Source organism: Cyanistes caeruleus, chromosome 1 (genome assembly GCF_971803275.1).
Source record: "Cyanistes caeruleus chromosome 1, bCyaCae1.hap1.1, whole genome shotgun sequence".
NCBI lineage: Eukaryota > Metazoa > Chordata > Aves > Passeriformes > Paridae > Cyanistes > Cyanistes caeruleus.
In genome coordinates, this window is record NC_141701.1 from 48292682 (window position 1) to 48316631 (window position 23950).

The 23950-nt window shown below is 37.2% G+C and overlaps 1 protein-coding gene and 1 long non-coding RNA gene across 5 annotated transcripts in view; one reads left to right on the forward strand and one right to left on the reverse strand.

Moving 5' to 3' along the window:
- Window positions 1-5487, forward strand: part of LOC147655489 (uncharacterized) — a 40148-nt gene extending 34661 nt beyond the window's left edge. The window contains exon 3 of the long non-coding RNA XR_015287421.1: window positions 3191-5487. This is a non-coding gene — a long non-coding RNA (uncharacterized LOC147655489). The remainder of the gene's footprint in view (window positions 1-3190) is intronic.
- YES1 (YES proto-oncogene 1, Src family tyrosine kinase) overlaps window positions 1-23950 on the reverse strand; it is a 49748-nt gene that overhangs the window by 19105 nt on the left and 6693 nt on the right. The window contains exon 2 of one of the 4 annotated variants that reach the window (XM_086890968.1): window positions 5632-5678. The exons of 2 other annotated variants lie outside the window; for them this stretch is intronic. The gene's annotated coding sequence lies outside the window, so the exon portion shown is untranslated. Of the gene's footprint in view, window positions 1-5631; window positions 5679-18398; window positions 18424-23950 lie in introns of those variants that run through there. One more of the 4 variants, XM_086890983.1, reaches the window with a different exon arrangement.

Consider the following 23950-nt stretch of genomic DNA (forward strand, 5'->3'; position numbering starts at 1 on the left):
ACTGAACTCCTTAGAAATAGATTCAGATGGGAAATTCCTGTTTGCACTCCAGAAGTCCATCTATTTAAAGAAATGCTGGCCCAAGGTATCTTATTCACAAGCCGCTGACTTTCCACTAGTTAGATAATTATTTCACACCAGATTGGTGTCTGAGGCAATCTACTTGAGTAACTTCAGCATCTTGTTCTTTCTTTGAAACAAAGATTCACCTATGGATTCTAATCACTGTGCCCACACATTTTGGGTGGGAGAGGGTGGCAGTCAGCTTGCTGGAGGTCTATCACGAAACCATGTCCAAAAAGGCATGGACTACAAGCCCAGCTGCCTTGTTCTGCCCTCTAGATGAAAACAAACCTATGTCAGAATGTTTTCAAGTCAAAACTGAAGCTAAAATGATCACTGTTAAGGACAGTTGAAGGTTAACAGGATTCCCACAGAAATCAACAGAAAAATATGAGTACTCTAGGAAATAGGAATCAAATGAGATTTTAGTAGCATCTCACTGGATTTGTGCTTTTTGGAGAAGTCATATAAAGAACAACGGTTAATTGCCATTCAATACTCTACAAACATCTCAGACAATGAAGAAGACCTTTAATAAACACTCTGACAAGATGAGAGCTCCAAGAAAGTCAATGCTGCCCTTGTGTCTTTCCAACTCCTTTTAACAGCAGAGTGCCAGATCATGAGAAAAGCTTTGTTCAACAATTGAAAAGTGTACCAGTAAAGTCTTTGTGTTGGCTTTTTCTGCTTTCCTTTAAGGATGAGCTACCAGACCAAGAAAAACAAGTTTTTCTTCTAAAGCCATTGTATCTTAGCATACTGACAAATTCCCTCGGGGTGTCTGCAGCCTTGTCCATCCAGCCCAGAGAGGTGGGCACCACAAGGAAACCACTCGTTTATCCAATGTGTCTGCGCTCCTTCCAGTTGGTAGTTACAAAAGTTACTCCTTGGTTCCTTGGGACACAGGACTGCCAGGAGTGCTTCAAGGAAGGTCTCTACTGGCATGAAGGAAGATTAGATAAAGATTTCATTGAAAGAGGTGATTTCAACTCGGGTGGATAAACTGCCTATTCCAGCCACAGCCTTAAAGCTATCTGCAAATGCCTCTAAACACCGTGTTCCCTTTCCCTCATACTGTCCTCTCATCAGTACTTTGAGGACTAGGTGTTAGCACCTGAAATCCTGAAGGACCAAGGGCTGGGAGAGTCTCGTGTTTACTTCGCTTGCTGTAATGCACTTGATAACAAAACCCATTCACTATTAAAACCCCCCCCAAAATGAAAAAAACAAAACTGACAGAACAACCGAACAAAAAGCACCCAAGAAAATTGGTGTTTCCTTTTGGGGCCACCCAAAAGGGTGCTCTTCTGTTACAAGGCAGCATGTCCCAATTGCCTTCTAAGACTTCACCATGAGGTAGGCCAGGAGTGACAGTCACATCTAACAGTTTTGATGTGCCACAAAGGGAAAGATGCTCTAGGGACTTCCTCTCTTCTCAACCTCTCATATAAACTGGCTACTGTACCATAACTAAGAAGGAAGATCACTAACAGAAGGCAATTTGCAACATTTTCATTTCATTACTTTTGATTACTGAAACTGTTCATACAGCTAAAAAAGAGCACAAGAGTGATTTTTCATGACAAAGAGTAAGTCAAGTTAGAAGAACAAGCAAATCAAGTCTCTTTCCAGAAGGGTAAGGCAAGATTGCAAATATTTTCCCACCTAAAACATACAAAAAATCCTCCAACTAAAAAAACAATTCCCCATACTACCTAATGCAGAAAAATAAATTGAGGTTCACAATTGGCTAATAAAAAGATGAATAAAAATTGAAGATTTCCAGTCCTACTGTAGATTCATTTCTCACTGTTAGCATAAAAAAATATATTGTTACTGTCAAGAAAAGACATGCCTTCACTTTTGTGAAACAAATGCCTTACAAAAAGGTCTTACAAAAAGGTCTTCTTAACTTTCAACTAAAGTAATGATTTAAAGTTATTAAAATTTCATGCGCTGATAAAGACAGGATATTCTGTGGGAAGTTTGCTAATGGATCCATTAGCTGGCAGCTGTCTATTTGCTCAAACAAGTGTAGAACTGATTCCACATGTCACTGGAGACACAGAACCTATACTGGCTTTTTGTACACTGGGCAAACAGCATAGAGCATCTGCCAAACAGCTGGTTTCAGCTGGTGGTATTGAAAAATCATTTATTAGATGTGACATAGACTGAAAAAAATGAAAACCACTAGTAAAGAGGCTAAGAAGTCTTTAGCCAATACTATAACATCCAGCTAATTCAGTCCATCTTTAACAGGTCACTGCTTTGGTATGAAAACAAGAGTGGGCTTTCTAGTCTAAAAAACAATCTGCCTTGTTTATTAAGGACAATAAGCTAAAGAATTGCCCTGTGTTCTTTGCAGAGCACATGCAATTTTAAAAAATGGTGCCGCTTTTATCATGGGATATAATTTATCTTTTATGAACTGTCATAAATTGCAGGGTTTGCTTATTTTACCATGAACAATCCATGACATTTCGAAGAATGATGTTCTACTGTATTCAGTATTATAATTAGCAGTAACATTAGTTTAATGAGGCCTTAGAGAGTCTGCATCATTATGCATTTAAAGTGCAACTGACATGACCTTGCAATTAACAATCTAATAAGCAAAAACGTGAAGATAAAGGAAGAAGCATTAAAAAAAAACCCACTGAAGCAAGCATTTGTTATTTGAATTTCAGTGTTTACCACACATCTTTGTGCAGTTCTACACCAAAAAATAACTATAAACAAGTACCATTAGACCTCAGCTTGCCCATACACTAAAACATATTTAAAACCATCCTCTTTATTACTCTTCTTTACTAAGGCAATCTGAACTTTTGAATCCTAATGGTTGTACAGGCCTAGTCCTTCTTTGATCATGACTATACAAACATATTAAACAAAAAAATCTGGGGCTGCTGTGGCAATGATTTTGATTTCACAGCAGCAGAACAGACCCTAGATTGTTTTCTAATAAAGCTACAGCTAGCAAACCCATTGTAGCAAACAGAGAATTTTGTACAGAGAAAAAACAACGAGTATAAAAATGCTTTTTAGGTGGATAGTTTGCAATTCAGAATCAAAATATATTGGAAATATTACATATTTCTATTCTGGTTTGTGTTTTTTACAGGACTCAGAACTTTGAATTTGCTGTAAATTAATGATTGATACTGATCCTTCTACTGGAGGAACCAGTTAACTGGCTTACAAGATCACAACAACTGTGCTCTGAAGGAATACCATATTCCAAAATGCCACCTGAAAAACAAGGATAAGCAGAAATTGCTAGAAGAATAAGGCCCTTCAATCCTTCATATCTTTCCCTGATTTCCTGACTTTTTTTTTTTGGAATGGAAGAAGTTCAATTGAAGTTTGTTTCCTCAGAGGTTTGAATGGCTTAGATATGGGAGGTTTGCCCACATGTATCAGACTTTGAACATTGTACCTATGCAGAAGTCTAAGAATTTAGAGTCCTCTAATTTAGATCATCCCAGACAAAAGCTTATCTACCGAAGAAATACCTACTGTCCTTGTTGGAACTAACAGGTAGGAGATGGAACTGCCCCAACAGGTGGTTCAACCCTCATACCAGTGCACAATAGGCCCTAGCAAAGTCCCACTGGAGCTAGGTTGCAAAGTTGAAGGAAAAATTGCCTATGGCAATGAAAAGTTCTAAAAACAAAAGTGGAATTAGGGGTTATCAGTGAGGCAAAGTTAGGAGAGATGTGAGCACTCTGATTTTCATCTCAGTTACATTCTTCCTTTAATCTGGGCCACACATGAAGGATCTCATCCTACTCACTCTGTACCTGAACAGCTGAATCTGTAGAGGTACAGATTTGTGTACCTCTAAAGCATCTTTCACTTTAGAGACAGGCAAAGGCTCCAAGAGCATACTGGAGACAATGACCATATCATGAATGGCTCTGCAAAATAGACATACCCATAAATTTGTGCTTATTTACAGTCAGAGTTTAACCTACACTATCTAGGGTAGTAGGTTTTCTTAGACAAGATGTTACATACAAGGAAAGGTGACTTCCAATCAGACTAGGAAGTGGCCAAGAATGACAGACTAGATGTAGAAGAAAGCAAGCCTACTGCAATTTTAAACGTGCTTCTAGTCAAAGAAGACTTAGTTTCTTATTCTGTCTTCAATGGTGGCCCTTGCCCCTAACCAGGAGTTCTACCTGCACCATGAGTCTGGACTGTGACAAAAAATAAGGCTGTCTCTTTTTATAAAGAGACATCAGCAGGAGATGTCTTGAAACATGAGACAAGCAGGATGAATGCAAACTGCTCTCACCTCCACCAACCTATAGCTCAAAAATTCCTCTCAAAGACTAAGGACTCAGCTACCTGAAGAAAACTCCAACAGGTATGTCCCAGCTTATGAATTTAAACTAATGGACTTATGCAATGTCTGCACAGGATTTGCATTCTAGTATGTCTTCACTTGAATTGTTTTATGTTTTATTAAGCCAGATAATCTTATCCAGGAAAATAGAAGTAGTTATTATTATAATGACATTGACTTAAGCATCAGAAACATTCTGATCTACACAAGGCTTAGGAAAACCCACAGGTGGTGAGTGTCACAGCCAAGGCCAGGACTAGGATCTTGCAGCAGCCTTTTAGTCTGATACACCAGCGCAAAGTTTCCTCATCCAAACTGCTCAAGCATCTGAAAAGGCACATTCCCACCATCAACCTCCTTGTCTTCCAGCTGCTCACAGGAAGAATCTCCACTTCACATAGAAGCTGCCTACCTTGTGTGCAAGGCAACGGAAAACACAAAAGAAAGAAGTCCATATGGGTGGGAAAAAGCCCCAAGCAAACAAAAAAATACCTAACACCCCAAACCCACCTGCAGCAGGCACAGAGCCTACCTGGGGGTACCTGACTGACATCCAGAGAGAGCTGTTTCTTACTTCCAAAGTGGAGCAGAGAAAATATGGCAAACTTAAATAGTTAAAATTAATTTTTAAAACCCTTACCAACTGTCAAATAGCACTTCTACATAAAGAAAGTTTGTTTTCAGGATGTATACTGAATTTTGAGTGTAGTCAACATACTTTTCACTTTCAGAAAGGGTGAAAAGGCAAATGATGCAAAATACATAACACTGGTGGATTAATTTTCTTTATTCCAGTAGTCAAGATCACAAGGGAGAGATTAACTAAAATATCAGAATTGCAAAAGCAGTTTTATGTGATGAAATATCTAATACATATACATGAGACCATTTTTAAAATTTAGAGCCATAATGTCTAGCCATACAATTTCAAGCCCTTACCACACCAAGACATTTTCTCTGACAACAGATGATATCACAGACAAAACAACCAATATATTGTCTAGACAATATTATTGCTGCTCTATTGTCTTCAACATTTAAGTGTATAGTCAATAAATAAATGCAGAAAAGGACAATTCTTCTGGGTTTTTTTAATAGTGTAATGGCTACTTTTATTAACTTGCAAATAATTACAAGTACCTTAAAAGCTAAAAGTTTCATATGTTCAAGAAGTCTGGCCAAAACATTGTTTCAGATTCTAAGGCATGTCATACCTTGTCAAAGATATCCAGGATATTTCAGAGAGGATGTAGGAATCAATCTATAAATAGAAATATTTTGTTTTCACTGAATTTTATTTGGAAAACAACAAACCTATGCCTGATATCATAGACCATTTTCATATAACCAGTTTCCAAACATTATATTTAAGTATATTAAAAATTAAAAAAGTATGCAGAAGTTATTTTAAAAAATAAAACACTTTTAAATTTTGTTTACTAAAGTAAACTAACATTGCTTTCTGGGTCTCACAGCATGAAGCATGCTAAACACCTTCCCAAGGGACATCTGCCTTACAGAAAAAGGAACATAAAATTTACATTATAAGAAGAACAAATTGCATTTTTGTTCTGAAAAGATAATTTAAGAAGCAATTTCTTTCAATGTTCAACTATGAACTATATATGAAAAATGGACCACAAGATTTGCAAGCTCCCAGAATCGCAGAGATACTGAAATTCTTATGAATCATTTTCATCTTGTCAGCTGGGCATACTTCTAAGATGACAGAAGAATTCAATATCAGCAAGAATCCTCTTGCAACTTCATTAGTCAGCTTAGAAATATACAGGAAAGGAACAGTTGCAGTAACTTAAAGTGATAAATCAATGAAAGACCCCATAGTATTATATCCATCGAAATCATAGCACAGGGTCACTGATAAGAAATCTCAGGGCACTTAAGACATTATTTATTTGCAGTTTGATACACTGTACTTTATATTTGCACATTTCTGCTTTGCAGACATGAATTTCCCATCTGCTCTTCGCTAAACATCACCCTAAGCTGAAAGCAAATTCTCCTCTATTCTCTATGTTGTTTTATATACTTGATATGATTACCATGTTAAGAAAAATCAGTGATTAAAGTGTTTAACTCCAATTACTGACAAAATGTTGCAGCTCATTTATTAAAGGACCATAGACCCAGACCTCTTTCAACAATTAAGCTCTTTGCTGAACAACAGGATTTCAAGAAGACAGATGGAAAGTATCAGCCTTTGGACTAAAACAAAAAGTGAAAGTATGTATAAACAATTACAATCACACATGCACATTGTTCTTCATTAATCAATAGCTTGTGCTCTTCCTTTGTACATAAAAAAGGGGAAAGCTACAATTAAATTGTAAAGAAATTCAAAATGAAACAAAAAAGATGACACCTGTTAAATAACAGCCTTAGAAAAACGGAAAGAGCTGGACGAAGTTTTAACTAAACAAGAATTCTTACCTTAATAGCTATCATTAGTGCTGTTCTATTATTTCTCTCTTGACAGATACTATAGTGTTCATAGGCAAGAAGACCAGGAAAAATTATCTTAATTAGCTTGTCAGGCATTTTGCACAATGGAGGCCATAGGGCTGCCCTAAATTAATTTTTCCTTTTATGGTCTTGAATGTACACAAATGCTCAAATTCATTTGAAATTATTCTTATGGAAAGCTGACCCACAGTCTGGACAAGTCCTACAATTTGAACACAGGAACCACTAAAAGTACATGCCTCACATCCCATCTGAATTTAATGCTGACATCCAGAAAACACCTTTGTCTTGGAGCCCTACCACTACTCTGTTCCTGTTCCCTGTTGTAAGAAGGATCACAGCTCACTTAAACCTTCCCTTTGATCAGACTCATACAGTCCCACTAGACTCCAGTCTATCAAGTGGCTCTTCAGTCACTCAGTCACCTCATTTTCTCCAAGATCCCCCAGTTTTTCCAGAAACTCCCATTAACAGTGATCACTAGGAAAAGATGTGGCATTCAAGGTAGGGGATATTCCTTAATCCTTCCTTCATATAATCACACAATGTTTTAGATTGGAAAGGACCTTCAAAGACCATCTAATTCCAGCGCACAAAACCCTGAGCAGGGTTATCTTTCAGGTTGCGCAAGGCCCCACGCAACCTGTCTGTACAACTCAGAGAGATTTGCAGTGTCTCACCACCTCATCCTGAAATATTTCTTACTTGTATCTGATATCAAGCTGCAGTCTTTCAGTTTAAAGTTGCTACCCCTTGATGTGCCACTACAGGCCCCGGTAAAAGTCTCTCTCCAGCTTCTTACATGCTCCATTTATACACTGACAGTCCACAGTAACTCTTCCTGGAGCCATTTCTTCTCCAGACCGAACAATACAAACACTCTCAGCCAGTCCTTGTAAGAGAGGTGCCCCAGCCCTCTGATCACCTTTGTGGTCTCCTCTGGACCTGCCCTAACACTTCTACATTGTTTTGTTCAGGGCCCCAGAGCTGGATGCAGTACGCAGGTGGGAATCTGAGCAGAGCAGAGCGGCACAATCACCTCCCCTGACCTACTGGCCCCACTTCTGATGCTGCCCAGGATATGGTCACCTCATGCCCAATGTTTCACTCACTAACATCTATCTTTTTCTTTGCAGGGCTGCTCTCAATTAATTCCTCCTCCAGTCTGTATTGATATTGGGGATCTCCCTGATCCGGGAGCAGGACCTTGCACTTGACTTTGTGGAAAATCATGATGTTCCCTGGACCCATTTGCGATCTTTAACATTTATTTTGACAGCAGCATTATTATTCTTAGGTCTTTTTCAGCACTGCTCTTGAAAAGAAATTTCCATACCCTGAAAGCATGGTGCACATCCATCTTGCTGAAAATACAATAATAATTTTTCTGTATTAAACAGACATGACTCTCAGTTAATCCAGATAACCCTAATCATGGAGCTGTGAAAAAGAACTTCTTTTCTTTTCCAAAAAGAAAAAAAAATTCTTTTTGGAAAAAAAGAAATTCAGAAGTCTATCACTCATCTGAAAGCAGAGACAAAAGAACACAGTAAGAGTCTCACCACTACTCTATCCAGCATTTCTTATGATTATCTCCAATACTCCATTACATTATTCATCACCTGCCCTGTAAGCACCTGGCACTGTGTTTTGCAATGTGCATGGATCTTAGCTATGCAGTGGTTCTACCTTCCAAGTTCATCAGCTTCTACAGGATGAAGACATTTCTGCTGCACCTCAGCAAGCACATCACCACAGGAAAGCACATTCTTCCTGTCTTTGTAAGCAGGACTAGCTTATTTGTAGGCTACAGCCACTTGTCTAAAACAAGGGTTGGTTCTTGCAAAGTAGGCGTATCTTCTGTCTCCAACAGAAACTTTTTGTTCCAAATGTGGGCATTTCACTAGTGATTTCATGAATGTGCTACTGAAAAGAGAAGAATATTAATTCTTTGCTTTCTAAAACCAGGGTACTACCTTCCCTTACATTCATGTTGTTTCATTTGCTTAAGGGACCAAAACATTCAACTCTTTCCAGCTCAAGACCAGCAATTAGAGAGACTTGTACCAAGTGTACCAAGCCTGCAATGATGGCATGTAACATGAAACCACATAGTGTTTGCTTCCCATTCTCTGTTTGCTTTCATTTAGACTCATCTTCTGCTGATTTTCACGCTACCACTTATAACCACTGAAAGGGCTTTAAATACAAATTATAAAAACATTCTGCAGAAGATGCCAAAGACAAACTTTTCCTGAGGGTGTTCTTATTTGATGGAGTGAAACAGGGAAACCATCTTAGTATAGCTCCTGTGATGGGGAACTTTATCAACATTCACTTTTTAAAAGGTTTTCCATTATTAGTCAATGTGCCTTCCCTCTAATTCAGCATGCTCCAATTGTGAACTGGCCAACATGTAAAGACCACCAGTCACTACACCCTGAACATGAGCAAAGTGAACACAACAGGTAACTTTGGTAAGTTTTAGCCATGGTACAGGATACCAAATAAAACAGTAATAGATGAGAGAAGGGTGAGTAAAGGGGAGAAGAGATGCTGAAACAACAACTAGAGATCTGAAAGTTTTCTTTAAAAGAGAAACAAACCACTAATAATCAAAGAGCAACAGGAAATAGTTTTGACACCTTTCATGTAATTAAATACAGCTAACTTCCAAAAGGGTACCATAGCACAAAGACACTCTTCAGTTTTTATTGACCAGTTCAGGCAATGTTTTTCTAAATAGGTAAGTAAAAGCCTTGGCCATTTTGTGTTCTTAATGACCCTGGTACTTTGTTTTCAGGAGTACACAACGTAAGTTTAAGAATTCTCTTCAGGCTAAGTAACTGCCATTTAGTAACAGATTTTCTTGTTCCTAACCAGGAAGCAGGGCTTCTAATGATATTCTTTTGACTCCAGAAGTACTGCCAGAAGGAAGGACAATTTTAATTTCAATTGAATGTTAAATTGAAGGGTAAAGATGTTAGGGATTTTGTGGAAGAACACACATCAAACAACTGAGTATTCAGAAACCTGCATGAATTTTTAAAATTTTGGTCACAGGTCAGAAAGATTTCAGTCATGAGTAACAAGGAAACAAATTTACACTACTCAAACAGAACTAATGTTGCCTGGTAGAGATATTTCAGTAACAGAACTTCTGATCTCCAAAAATAAGCAGCATGATTAAAACAGCTTAAATGAAAACCACCTTGCTGCATATGTGACAGTCTCTGACTGAAAATTTCAATAAACGCAAGTATTTATTGAAAACAAAGTAAAAAAATATAAGCATTTAAAATGTTATTTTATCATGGAACCATAAAACAAGTAAAAGTCTTGTCATTGTTCTGTGTCTCTCCTGGAAGGTTAGGGAGACATATTTTAAGTCCTTTTATGTAGTTTTCTTACTCATTTCAGTGTTTTGATTATTTTTATACTGATGGTTTACAGATATATAAAAACTTGTATTTCTCAGTCCTCCTAAGCTGAAAGAGGAAGATGTATCTGAGAGAAAGTTACATGTCATCCCCATCCAGCAGAAATGGGATTTCTTTGCTAAGCTCCTAAACTTCCAAAATTCCTTAAGTCCTTACCAGCTTTATAAACTTAATACTGCTAAATGTCATCCTTCCAGCAGGGAGCAATGCAATACTATCATTCCACAGGTTAGCTTTAGGAACCAATTTTGCATATTTTTGAGCACATTGTCTTTTGGACAAAACACAAAATGGATCTGCTGAAAAACGGGTTCAGCTGTTTGGCATCATCTGTGGACTGCTAGCCAGAATGTACTGCTATTCACAAAGAGTAGTACTAAGTTGGGTAACTGAGCCTCAGCAGAATTTCAGGTAAATACCTGTACCTGCAGCCACCAAAGGAGTGACACAGTTCACTGGTGACTGATCTAAGGTAAGATCTGCACAATACAACACTAAACCCCAAATACACAGTAAGAAGAAAGGAGAAGTACACAGAAGGGTGTAACCCCTTTGGAACTGCCTACAGGGAAGCAGTAGGTAGCACTTCATATTTCTACCAAGTACTGGCTGTAACTCAACAGGAAGAAGGGATATTGTCCCCAAGTAAAGTCCTATTTGACATCAAATGGAGAGCTCAGCAATTGCTCCTTATGACACAAACTGACAGGGTATTGCATTTTCTGCTCATACTACACCCAGCATTAAACTGCCAGGCTAGGAATGGGGAGAATTACCCAGACACTCCCAACTGGTAGAGACTAATGGGATTTTTTTATGCCCCATCTTTGAGGGAAGATATTTTTTTCTAAAAGTGCCTGGCAATTTTTATTCTTTATTAATTATGATAAATTCTCTGCTAGTGCTAAGGGCTGGTGATCTGTTTACCTGCCCTCACATCTTTCCATAGCTTGACATAGGTATTACTTCTGACTTTTGCTATTTTTGTTAAGAGAGTTGAGAACTGCTTTACATTCTTGTCAGTACAAGTAAGGAGCCCATACAGTATCTGTACGACATTCAGTTCTCCCAGTTAGAAACCCAAATACCCTTTTGGGTCCAAGTTTCCAGCCACCAATTTCCCCATAGCTCCTAGTGAGGAACTCCTCTTCCCACCATGGTTGAATCTGGCAGAGTAAAATGTTCAAATGATACAGCTTTCTATTATATACATTACCTCAAATGCTCTTGTGATTTATTTTGTAACCCCAAACTATTTTTTTAGAATGTTCAGGCTGATGTAGGAACTAAACAAATGCTCACTTCAATGCAAAAAACACCAAATTAAACAGACCTGATAGAACTCTACCATCCTCAATATGTAACTGAACATAAGTATAATAAACAGCATACAAAAATGAAAGTATACATAATACATACAAGGTACAATAGAAATGGGATTGTAATAATTTCTTATTTTTGATTCAAGTACTAGGATAGAATCTGATGGCAGGACTTGATCAGTGTAATCATGAGGAAAAAGTTGCCACAAATCATGACATAAAAAGCAGTTTCCAAAAGGGAAAAAAAGAAAAAGGATAGGAGATTGCTCATGTCAGGAATCAAGACCTATAAACAGGAAAAATTAAGGGGGCAGGAGGGGAGACATGCTGTGCGTGTGTGTGAGCATGGCACAGCATGAAAAATACTTTAAAAGGATACCAGTCATTCCAAGTGTCTGTTCCAGACAAAAAGAAACAAAAAGGTATTTTCACTGCCTACGTTTTGTACCTGAAAATTTCACGGCTGGATCACCTCACACAGACTTTGTATATAACTTTTGTAAAGACATAGGCCACTGTAGAGCAGCAATGATTTTAAGGACACTGAAAAAAATTATTTTTTAAAATTCCTAACATTTAGCAAAAAAGTTCTGAGCAGAAAGACATCCTTCTGAGAACAGGGACTAGCATAATGAGAAGAACAGGGCACATAATGCTGTTGTCATTCCCTTACTCCAGTAATCAAACCAGTTGTCAGGAAGAGTCAGATAGCCTGGCAGAGTTAAGATACTTAGAAATAAAGCAGTGTGAATATATCTGACTTGTTAACTTTCAAACCTGCTGTAAAAGCAGAGCAGTTCCAAACAACACAAAATATGAAACAGGCTACAGAGTGCTGATTTTAAACCTTTGAAATGCAATTCATGGAAGAAAACAGACTTCTACTCAATTGCTGTGCCAGTCAAGCTAGTGTCCTTTAAAAATAATTCCCTAGTTTAAACTAATGACATTTATATTTGGTAATGGACTTCAGGTGGAATTCATCTTCCAAATTTAGACATCCATCTGGGGGTGAGATGAATCATGCAGTGAAAGTGCTTATTTCTCTCCACTGACTATAACGGGAGCCTACAGAACCAGCTCATGTATAGGCAGCCAAAGCTGGCATTAACCAACCTGTCTCCTGACAGCTAATACACAAGTTTAAGTGGCATGGCATGCCTAATGGTCATCTCCTTCCACTGACTCCAAAAATCAGGCTGGAAAAGTTGGCCTTCAACAGGGTGAGAAACAGCACTGCCACAAATGAGCAACTGGAATTAGCTTAAGTTGTACGTAAATATTAGCAGCCATTATTTTCCCCTTGCACAACAGATAGATGTTTGCTCATGGAAAAATAAACACACCTTTCAAATAAAATTACACGTGCTTCTGACATCTTTGTACAAATCTTGATAGCTGTTGAATATGAAACAATTATTATAAAATAAGGTGGCTATAGAAGGAAAGCTATCAGGAAGTCCATATGATGTGTAACTGAATGAAAATATTTTATGAAGTCTACTAATTCGTGAACCTCAGCGTAAACTGCAAAAATGTTTCTACAGAAAGCAGAAACTAAGGATTTAATAATCAGTTATGTAGTAAAGTATGCCACCAAATCAAAATCTATTATGATTGAACCAAACAGTTAAAACCTATTATTTGCAGAGCTGCCACCTTCACAAAAGGAACAGGACAGCTATATGAAATAGCCGTCTCTGGTTTCAAATAGTGTGAAGATTCTCAAATGGAATATTGCCATCCAACACAGTATTACTTCTTAATTTATAAGTAGCAAGATCTCTTGATTATTTCAATAATCATTAGAGACACAGAAAAGTGTATTTTTATCAATAAGCATGTCTGGAGGAGGAAGTGCAACACAAAATCACTGCAAAGGAGTCAGAAGGGAGAGTAGAAATAATCTGCCTACAGTCAGCCCAGGCCGTGCATTTGTTCGACCTATACATTCTCAAAGCCACCTCTTCTTTAGAACATCCATTACATGACCAAAATGTTCTATGCACCAGTAAGAGGATAACGCCTTATGAAATGAAGCCATTGACTGACACGTACCTGCAGTCCTGTCCCTGGTCTGATCAGATTTTATATTTTGGTGATTTTATATTTTGGTTGCATGCAGAAGGTCTCACAAATAAAAGAATGTGTAACCAGTGGCCCTAAAATCCTCCTTAAATATCTTAGCACCCCAGTGCAGGCCCAAGTTTGAGTGCTACTGTTAGAAAGGATTCTGAAAAACTAGTAAAAGAGAAATAAAAATAAAAAAGGGGCAGGCTTTGAAATAAAGTAATGGCTGTACTAAGCAAGATCCAGAGGTCCATGTCCATTCAAATAGCCTCTCATTAACAGCACCCAGGAGCATGCAAGAATACAATAAATGCACAGCAATATTTCCCAGGAATATTCCTTGATCCCCCAATGGTTTGCAGAAGCAGGATTTCCTGAACAAGAATAGATAGGTATTTGATGATTCTTCCACAAAACAGCAGTTTCCCTCTACACTGATGTAATGTTTAGACTCCTTAAATTCCTGAGGCAAGAAATTCTATAGCTTAATGACATGCTGTGTTGGGAACCACCTCCTTTTGTCTGTTTTCAATTCATCAGCTGCTATTTTCATTAGATACCTCTTAGTGTGCATGCACTAAAAAAAGACAGTGAATAAACACCCCCTATTTTTGTCTCATTGGTTGCTGAACACTTAACAGGATGCTGTCACACCAGTTTTTGGTCACCTTTTTGACCTTAAATTCATCCTGCTCCTCTTACAGAAATAGTTCCATATTTTAGATTTTCTCTTCCTTGAAACTTCAACTATGTTCTTTTTAGACCAATGACATGGGTAGGTGTAAGCAGGGCAAAAGTGCGTAAAATGATTAAATTTCTTAAAAGTTATAATCATCATTCTCCCTTTCTTTCCTAGTGGCAATAGTCAGCTTTGAACTCATTTTTTTAGATGAGAAGACAAGCTTGTTCTCCCTTACCTTCAAACAGAATACATGAAGCAATTTATGGGAAATTTTGTCTGCCATTTTAACATCTGGTTGCTGAGCAATGTCAGGTCCCTGTGTAATGCTAGGGTTTGCCTTTGCATCTGCTACCCATCAGTGAAGTCTGTGAGCTCACTTTTTCTTCTATACACATTATTAACTTGAAACTTGAACATGCTCTGTTAACATTACCCTGGAGAATTGTTATCTGGAGCCCCTCCCTATTTACTTCAACTCTTCCTCTTATATTTTAGTCATTAATTTAACCACATAAAATCCTTTCCCCCTGTCCTGTGACTGCTTGGTTTCTTCAAGATTCTTTGGTGGTGGTCCTTGTCAAATGCCCATTGGACATCCAAGGAAACTGCTTCTGTCAGATCTTGCTTATTCATGTGCTTGTCTTCAAAAAACCTCCAGCGAGTTTGCAAAACATAACATCCCTTCAGAGAAGGCTTCTAACTCTTCCTCAGTACATCACGTTTATCCATGTTATTTTCATTATATTCATTATTATTTTGACTGATTTACTTGGAACAGATGTCAGGCTTAGTAATCTGTAGTTCCCCAGATCTATTCTGAAGTCTTTCTTAAAAATAGTGTCACATACAGATTAGGACACTACAGATGACACATGAATTTATAACTTAGCTAGGTGTTTTATCTATTGCTTATTGTCTAAGTACAATGATCCTTGCTTGCTTACTATTTGGAAAGCTGTATTTCTAAAGTGCAAAGCAGGCCTCTCTAAAAACATGGAAGTGTTTCTCATTTTTTCCACAGAAGGTTTAAGCATTATCTTTAGGAAGATCAATACATGATAAAAATTTATTGTAACAGTAATACTACTAACATTTATTTGCATCAAAAAGTCTCTCACATTTTTCCAGTCTGTAAATAATAGTTCCATAAATATATGCTCTTGTGCAGCAGTAGCCACTCAACTATGTAATAGCTGTCCTAATTACTAGAAAACACAAACGAGCTTGTGAAGACACAGTTATTCATTTGCAAATGAGACAGCATTCAAAGAAAAGTAAAACCTTTAACATTTCTCTTGAGAATTGAGAACTTCTGTGGAAATCACAACCAACAAGCAGGTAACTTGAGATAAGGACTAAAACAATGTACACAAGTATTTGTAGGCTCACCAATATTGTGTGAAGTTAAATTTTTACAACACCAAGTTTTTAAGCACCATCTAAGTTTCAGGTTGAAATTCACACATTTTTTTCAACACAGTGCCAACTTTCATCTCTTTTAATTCACATATCCAAAGACAAAGAATTGAAAATTAGTCTTACACACTGATCAAATGGTTTTCTGTGGTGGAAGCTCAAATGCTAAATTCATTGTGGCCGTATTTCTACTGGCAGGATGTTACAGTTACACATAAAAGTGTGTTTAAATCCATATGCAACTGTTTCAGCTCCTTTTTTATCTTCATATTTTGCATCAGTCCAATAGAAGCTTGTAGTTCTAATGCCAATAGAAGAGCAGCATGTATTCATCAATTCAGTATGTTTAAATCAAATATATGGAGAAAATAAAGAAAAACAACCACACTACCAGGATTGGTAAAAAGACCATTGAAGCAAGCATAGTGTTCACATCCTATGTTTTTACAGCATTAAGAAGAAAAAAAAATACCCTAATTACAGACATTGAAAAAACACTTTTCCAGATATGAGATGAAAACTTTTCCTTGTCTTAAAGCCTCTGGTGCTGCTCAGTCTTCTGGGCAGCAGGAATGTTAACAGTAGCCTCACTGCTGCTGCTGCAGGAATGAGAGGTCACAGCTGACAATAAAGCCATACACAGCCTTGATATTAATAGCAGAAAGCTAAGACACCCAAGAGAACAATGTAGTTGCAAAGAGTTCTCGCCCCTCTTCCCAAGCTGTCATAAGAAAGCTGCTCATAAGAAACAAACAAACAAACTTGTCTGTGAATACAAACAAAACTATTCTTCTTTCAACACCTGTATTTTGTTTCATTTCAACTGCCATACTTACTGGTTAGGCCCTCTTAAATCACTTAATGAAAATCACAGAACAGCTGAAACTGGAAGTGACATCTGGAGGATGCCTACCCCAACCCCCCTGCTCGAAGCATGTCAATAACAGCAAGTTGCTCAGGGCTGTGTCCAGCTGGGTTTTGAGTTATTGCCAAGGATGGAGAATCCACAGCATTTTCTGGACCACCTGTTCCAGCAATCTATCACCCTTAACATAAAAAAAAAAAATCCTCTATTTTTTCTGATGTTTAAATGGAATTTCCTGTATTACAATTTGTGCCCATTACTTCATGGTATCAGTGGAAACTACCGAGAGCAGCCTGACTCTATCCTCTTTATTATACCCCATTAGGTTATTTACACACATAGGGTGCCCCTGAGCACTCTCTTCTCCAGGCTCAGCAATCCTAGCTCTCTCAGCTTCTCAGAAGACAAATTCTCCAGACCTGTAGTCATCTTAGTAGCCCTTTGCTGGACTTGCTCTAGGACATCCATGTTTCTCATACCAGGGAGCCCAGAAGCACACAGCACTCAAAGCGTGCCCTTACCAGTGGTGAGTAGGGGGAAAGGATCACCACCTTGATCTGCTGGTGACTTTTCCTAATGCATCCAGAACACTTCTGGCCTGCTTTGTTGCAAGTGGACATTGATGGCTCACACACATCTTTCCCACCAGGACCCCTGGGTCCTTTTCTGCACTTTCTTTTTCACTGATTGGACCCTACCACATACTGGAGCCTGGATTTGTTCCTCCCCAGGGTCACTAAATTTCCTTTTACTGAATTTCTGGAGGTTCCCATCAGACAATTCCTTTGTCAATGTTCCTCTGGATATCAGCACAACCCTCTGGTCTATCAGCTCCTCTTGCAAGCTTGCTGAGGGTGTGCTTCTGTGTGACCCTCAGGTCAGTAACAGAGGTGTTAAATAGGATTATCTCTGGTACTGAGCCCTGGGGTACACTGCTAGTGACTGGCCACCAGCTTTTGAGCCACTTGTGATATTGTGCCACTGATGCCAACCCTTTGAGCCCACCAGGTCAGACAGTTTCCAGTCGCTTTCACTGTTCATCCACCTGGCATGCACTTATTGGTTTGTTTATAAGGATGCTATGGGAGACCATGCCAAAAGCATCACTGAAGACAAGATAAACAATGTTCATTGCTCTTCTCTCATCTACCCAGCCCATGTCAGCACACAAGGTGGTCAGACATGATTTCTTCTCCATGCTATGATGACAGATCCAAATCAATGTCTTGTCCTTCATATTTGAAAGTTATTCTAGCTCCTTTTCTTCATATACTCTAATCTAAACTTCTGTTTTTTTTTTTTTTTTTCTTTTGATACCTACAATACACTTACTAATAGCTGCACATTTACTATTGGAGATGTCCCTAAAACAACCAACAACCTCACAGCACTGCTTAACAAACTACTTATTCCAGCCAGGCACTGAAATAACAATGCCTCTTTTTTTCTCCACAAATGTATGTAAGCTAGTAGCAATGTTGTTGCAGCTGTAATGGCCTAATGACCTCAGACAAGCAAAGAAAACACCCTCCTCCCCGCCCCCAAATATACTCACTACTTACTACCATGAAAAATTTTCTTACTACCAAATAATTTCTCTCTCCTTTAAACAAGAGTATTTTGTTAACAGCATCCTTTCTACACATTTAGGATAATGAAATTATTATTCTATTCAATTATTCTATTGTTAGAAATAACTTACTTTCTCAGATTTCCAGACCTCCCTGAAAAAGAAACATAAGGAATTTCAGGGAGCATCTTCTCCACATGTTTTTTTTTCTTAATTTTTTTCACCCTCTCCCCTTCAGAAGTGCAGTGAAAAAATATCAGGGTCCAAATTATGTTTAGGAAAGGTCCATCCCTACACTATCAAGAATGAAAGAGAGCACAGTTCTAAACCCTCTGCACTCAAGCGATTATGTACCTAGAAGTTTCATTTCAACCTCCACTAAAACTAAAAATGCATCCAAAAATTTTGGTCAGCAAAGAAGTGATGCAATTTTCATAAATTCTGTCCACTTTTAAACAATTCCAGGTAATGGATAATCCAAGTAGCTGGTTTGGCTAAATAGTAGCACAGCTCTGTAGGCACTACAGTAATGACAGGCTACAGTTGTGGTTTTACACTGCATTATACATCCAACTAAGTGTTTCAAACACACATTGTGGCATTAAAGGGAACTGGAAGAGCAGATTACAACATAAATCCTGTATTCTTTCACCAATTCAGCGAGGTACTGCCAAAAAGGAGTCCATTTTAAAGACATGTTATACATTCAGCCAGAACACGTCCGCTACAGTTCCAAGAGACCACCGGCAATCGTCTGACAACCATTTCTGGGGTAACTAATGCTCTCACAGCCCAGTGATTGACTAAAATATTTTGAACAAATTTTGATGTAATCCCAATCAGATTATAACGATTTTCATGCAATTGATGCTCCGGGCCAAGTCTAGTTGACAGCACCCATTTAAAAACTCTTTCACACCCATACAAAGTTAAATCAACTTGGCACTCTCTCTGGTAGACAATTGTCTCCTTAAAGTATGAGCACTATTCATCCAAGTGAATTGCTGCATTAAGGGGGCAGTTGGCTGGCATGGGGAGCACTGGACTGATTGACAATGCGTCTTAGTCACAAAGAAGTTGCAGCAAGAGTTTCTAAAAACCAAAAAGCAGTTAGGACCGTGAATAGATGAAGCAAGCTGAAGACACAAAAGTACAGGATGTATCCAGGAAGATGCTGGTGCTTCAATAAGCTTCCTAACGAAGACTAATCTTAAAACAGTTCTCGTGTTTTGTAAATTTAGCATCTTAAGTGCTTCAGAAAATTTCAGGTTACTACTTAACCCCTTAACACCAGCTAAATATTGCAGCAACAGTTATTTCTGGAGGGTTTTTTTTCCAGACCTATGTATGCTAAACAGCTAAGAGCTCTATGAAGCTTCCTAGGGAGCAGAATTTATTTAACCTCTGAAATGTTAATAAAGAAATGTGGGGCAGCATTTAAGGGCTCATTCTCAAATGATTCTAAGGAGATTACAATAATTTCATCCCTTTTCCCCTTGTTAAATTTCAAAGAGGAAGTACAAGAAACCCATACAGAATGTGCTTAGGTCATAATAATCATACAGTTGAATTAATTCATTATTCCAACAGGTACCAGAAGAAAAATCTGAGTGCAAATGATTCATTTTACAAGTATAGCAGAGTGTTACATAAATAATCACTACATTTGAGTTCATTTGTCTCAAATATTATTTCTTCAACCTTTGTATACACAAATCAGATACCATTGTGTAAAGCATTAGTGGAAGATTCCAAAGGCACTACTATCTACTGTGGAACTCAATGGGATTACTCCAGATACCACATGGAATAACATATAGTTCAATTTTCAGTGTAAATGAATTATCCATTTCTCACCTCAGCAAGACTACAAAAAGCCATTCAGGATACCAGCCTGAGCCTGAAAATACAAATAAGTCTCCCCAAACCTCACACAACTTGTCGTATAAAGCCTAGATCTAAATAGCAATTCAAACAGATTCCTTTCATCTACTTAAGGATAAACTGCTCAAAAGTTTGCTTAACCAAGTGTTTGTTTTCTCATGATAATTATTATGCCACACAAAGAGGCTCATAAAGAGATTCTAGTTTCAGTAAAATATTTGTAGTAAAGGTTAAGTGACATGTTATTTACTGCTCAATGCAGTGAACTAATATAACTACAATCTAATTGAAAAAGGACAAAAATCTTTGATTCAACTGCTAAATTAACCTAACTGTTTGAGCTAACAGATCCAATTTCACTGCCTGTTAAGGCAGGCAACACATTTTTTGTCTTCATTTTATACTCTAATGAAGTCTACTTCAATAGAGTTCCCTCCACTTATCCCAGAGGATGATTTAGTCCTTTTGTGTAAAGCTAATCCAGCTCTCCCTGAAGTCAAGGGGAATTTTGCACTTGACTTCAGTGTGTAAAAAAGGATCACATCCTAGAATAGTAATGCTAAAATATCTGTGAATAAAAGCAGGTTCAGATTTTCCAGTTCCAAATTAGCTAAAAAATGCCACAGACAAACAAACTACCCTGAAACAAACCTTTTAAATAGGAAAAAAAACCCCAAACCTAATTTCCATTTAAATTTAAAGTATGTGAGAAGTTATTTTACATGGCAATGTTTTTAAAGAGAATGATCCCGTTCAGATATTCTGACTGTAAAACTGTACTATCTGCATCTGCTTTGGCTTTCAATATCAGGGGAACTTGAGGGAAAAGTAAAAATCCATCAAATCTAGGAAATGTTTTAAGAGAAGCAACAGTTTAATGGCATGGCTTCCAAGCTGTAGAAATCCTGCAGCAGTAGCACTTACAAATTTTAACTTTCCATCACAGAAATCAGGATTTCCTCAAGAACTCCTTAGGCTGTGATAAACTGACAGGCTTGGAATTTTTTGCAGGTTACTCTGTTGGCCTAAATATGATTTGACTCCATCACATAAATTATTTGGTTACCTGACTACACTGTACTGCACATAATGCAGTAAACAATATTTACTTCTAACTATTTGTATAACAGCAGAAATAGAGTACAACAGACCTATGAAGCCAAATTAAGTCAAACACTGACTGACCACATGTCATATATAGTTATAACAGTAAGTGACCCTTCTGATCACATTTCTTTATTATTTAAAGTGGAGATTATTTTTTTTAATTGAAATTACTATAAAAGCCCCAGATTTACTTTTAGGATAACCTATACTGAATTTTATAAAAACATTCAAACTATGCTGTTAGCTGACAAAACTTTAAACAAATTTAAATTACCAGACTGGCAGAGCTAATTCATAACCACCTGTAATCAGAATTTGAATACCCAAATATCTAAAGTAACATAAGCTGTTGTAAAGTGTAAAGAATATTCCACTCGTCAATGTTATCTAGATAGTGGTTCACCAGAATCTTACAAACATTTAGGGAAGACAAGATTAAGTGACAGAGGAGAGATTTTCTTGTTGCTATTTTCAAAGAAAACAAAAACTTGGGAGTATGGGATCTATCCATTCTAATGCCTTAGTGGTTGTGGTGATCAAAAAATATTCACAAACTAAAGCTAATATTCCCTTTTGTAAATAAATCTATCAGATTTAAAGCAAATGGTGGTTTGCACTAGAATTATTGCCCTCAATATCCTTATCTAGGAAGCAACATATTAACTTGTACTTTAAAATGTAACACCGGTTATTTATATGGATTTCAATAAGAATTTCCATTCAAATGTCACTGAACACAAACTAGGAAGAAATAAAAATGTCTTGCATAGAAATTGCACTTTTATTGCTTAAATAATTATGCATATAGCTTAAGAGAATTATTAAGACACTTAATATATTATTACATTAAATGTACACATAGAAAATCCATGCCCCTGGCAAAAAGCTGAAAGGATTAGTGTAAACCTAATATGTAGAGTCAATATATTTTACTGACTAGTGAAGGCTCAACCTCTTTCTTTGGAAAAAGAACGAAGAAGCCCAAGTGTAAATCTGAGATAAAATAGTAATTTAAAATAACCATATAAAATAAAGGTGTCATGCTTGTTAATGTAAGTCATGTATTAACTTGGCTATGATTGCACCATGTATGCACCAGATTTAAATAGTATTCTGATGATATGTCAGACCTAAGCAAAAGGGAAGGGGAGGTAATCAAAGAGCCCTAGATTTAATAACCAATGCAAATGAATTCCAGAATATTTAAATACACCTACTATGCATGAACAAGTCAAACGTTTCCAGGGAAATAATTTTTCATCTATAAACTAACACTTGTCTCATTTTACGTACATCATGATAGCCTGAATCAATCAGTTCTACGGTTTCTACAGTGTACAAGCTAAGAAATAATTCCTAAAATGAAAAAGAAGATTGATATCTTTATCAAATTACATAATGTGCAATTATTCAGCAAGATATTTTGAAAGCTTATCACTTTAAATAGCCTCAATCACTATGATTTATGAATTGTGTTTTTAGTGTGTAGCTGTACTTAAAATACAGTACAGAATTGTACTTGAAAGTAAAAAAAAAAGGTATCCATATTATTATTGTATCCTAGCTTCTAAAGCCATATACAGTTAGCATATAATTTTTGTGTGTTCTGAAGTTGAAAATTTTGTACTTGTATTTTGCTCTGTCAGAACCAGAGAAAAACCCTTTAAAGCCCACCAAACAACAACACGTAACCCCTTTTTTCCCCACCAGCTACAGAACGTTAATACAATGCCTACTTCGCAGGCTTGAGAAAACAAATGTTACTCAAGAAAATTTCCCCAACTGACTAGTAGTAACAGCTCAGGAATTATCCTTGTTTTTCATTCTCTTTTCTTCATGGGTTATTGTTTTCAAAAGAAACAGTCTTTTGCTCTATGCTCTAAGTGTTCCAGAATAGAATATTTAACTTGACTATGAAAATAGAAATCAACATGGCTTTCTCCAGTGAGACTAATACACCCTTTTTCACTCCCCAGTGAATGTTTTTCAGTTAGGTATGGATGAGCTGATGTGGCCAATGCTATTATAACCTTTAATCATTGATTAAACAAATATTTGACACCAGTATCAGCTAAACAAACCCATCTTCTCTTTGCTTTAAGGGCTTTGTCTTTCTATAATGCAGCTTCTATTCTAAAATATATGGCAGGGGGAATCCCAAAAAACAAAACCAAAGAACACACTTTGGCAAAAAACCCATATATCACATGTCTCAGAAACCAGAGGGCATGCTTACATTTTAAGACATTGCAGCTGGAAAAAACTTGAATAGTTTTTATTTAAAACAGGCGGAATGAGAAATGCCATCTGTTGCTCAAAGAATTCTGAAAATTAGCTTCTAACTAAACTTCCAAGAATTATTACTTGAGACATTAACAATTTATCCCAAATGGATTGGAAAAAAAAATAAAAAAATCAAGACAACAGATATTTGCCTTGATAGACTTCCAGTCTGATCTATGACAACTTTTTCTAGTAGGCTTCAGTTAAAGAACATGTGCATCAAAGAGAAGTTCTGCTCAGATTTAGGATAAAAACCTCCAAACTATCAAGAAAACTACAAGTCTTCTGTCCCCATTCAGTAAGGGACAGTTTTCTTTTAAGAATGATACACAACTCACCTGGGCTAGTCATCACACAAAGCAGAGAATAGTCTTTGCTTTGCAGAACTTATTTAAGCCTCACATAAATTT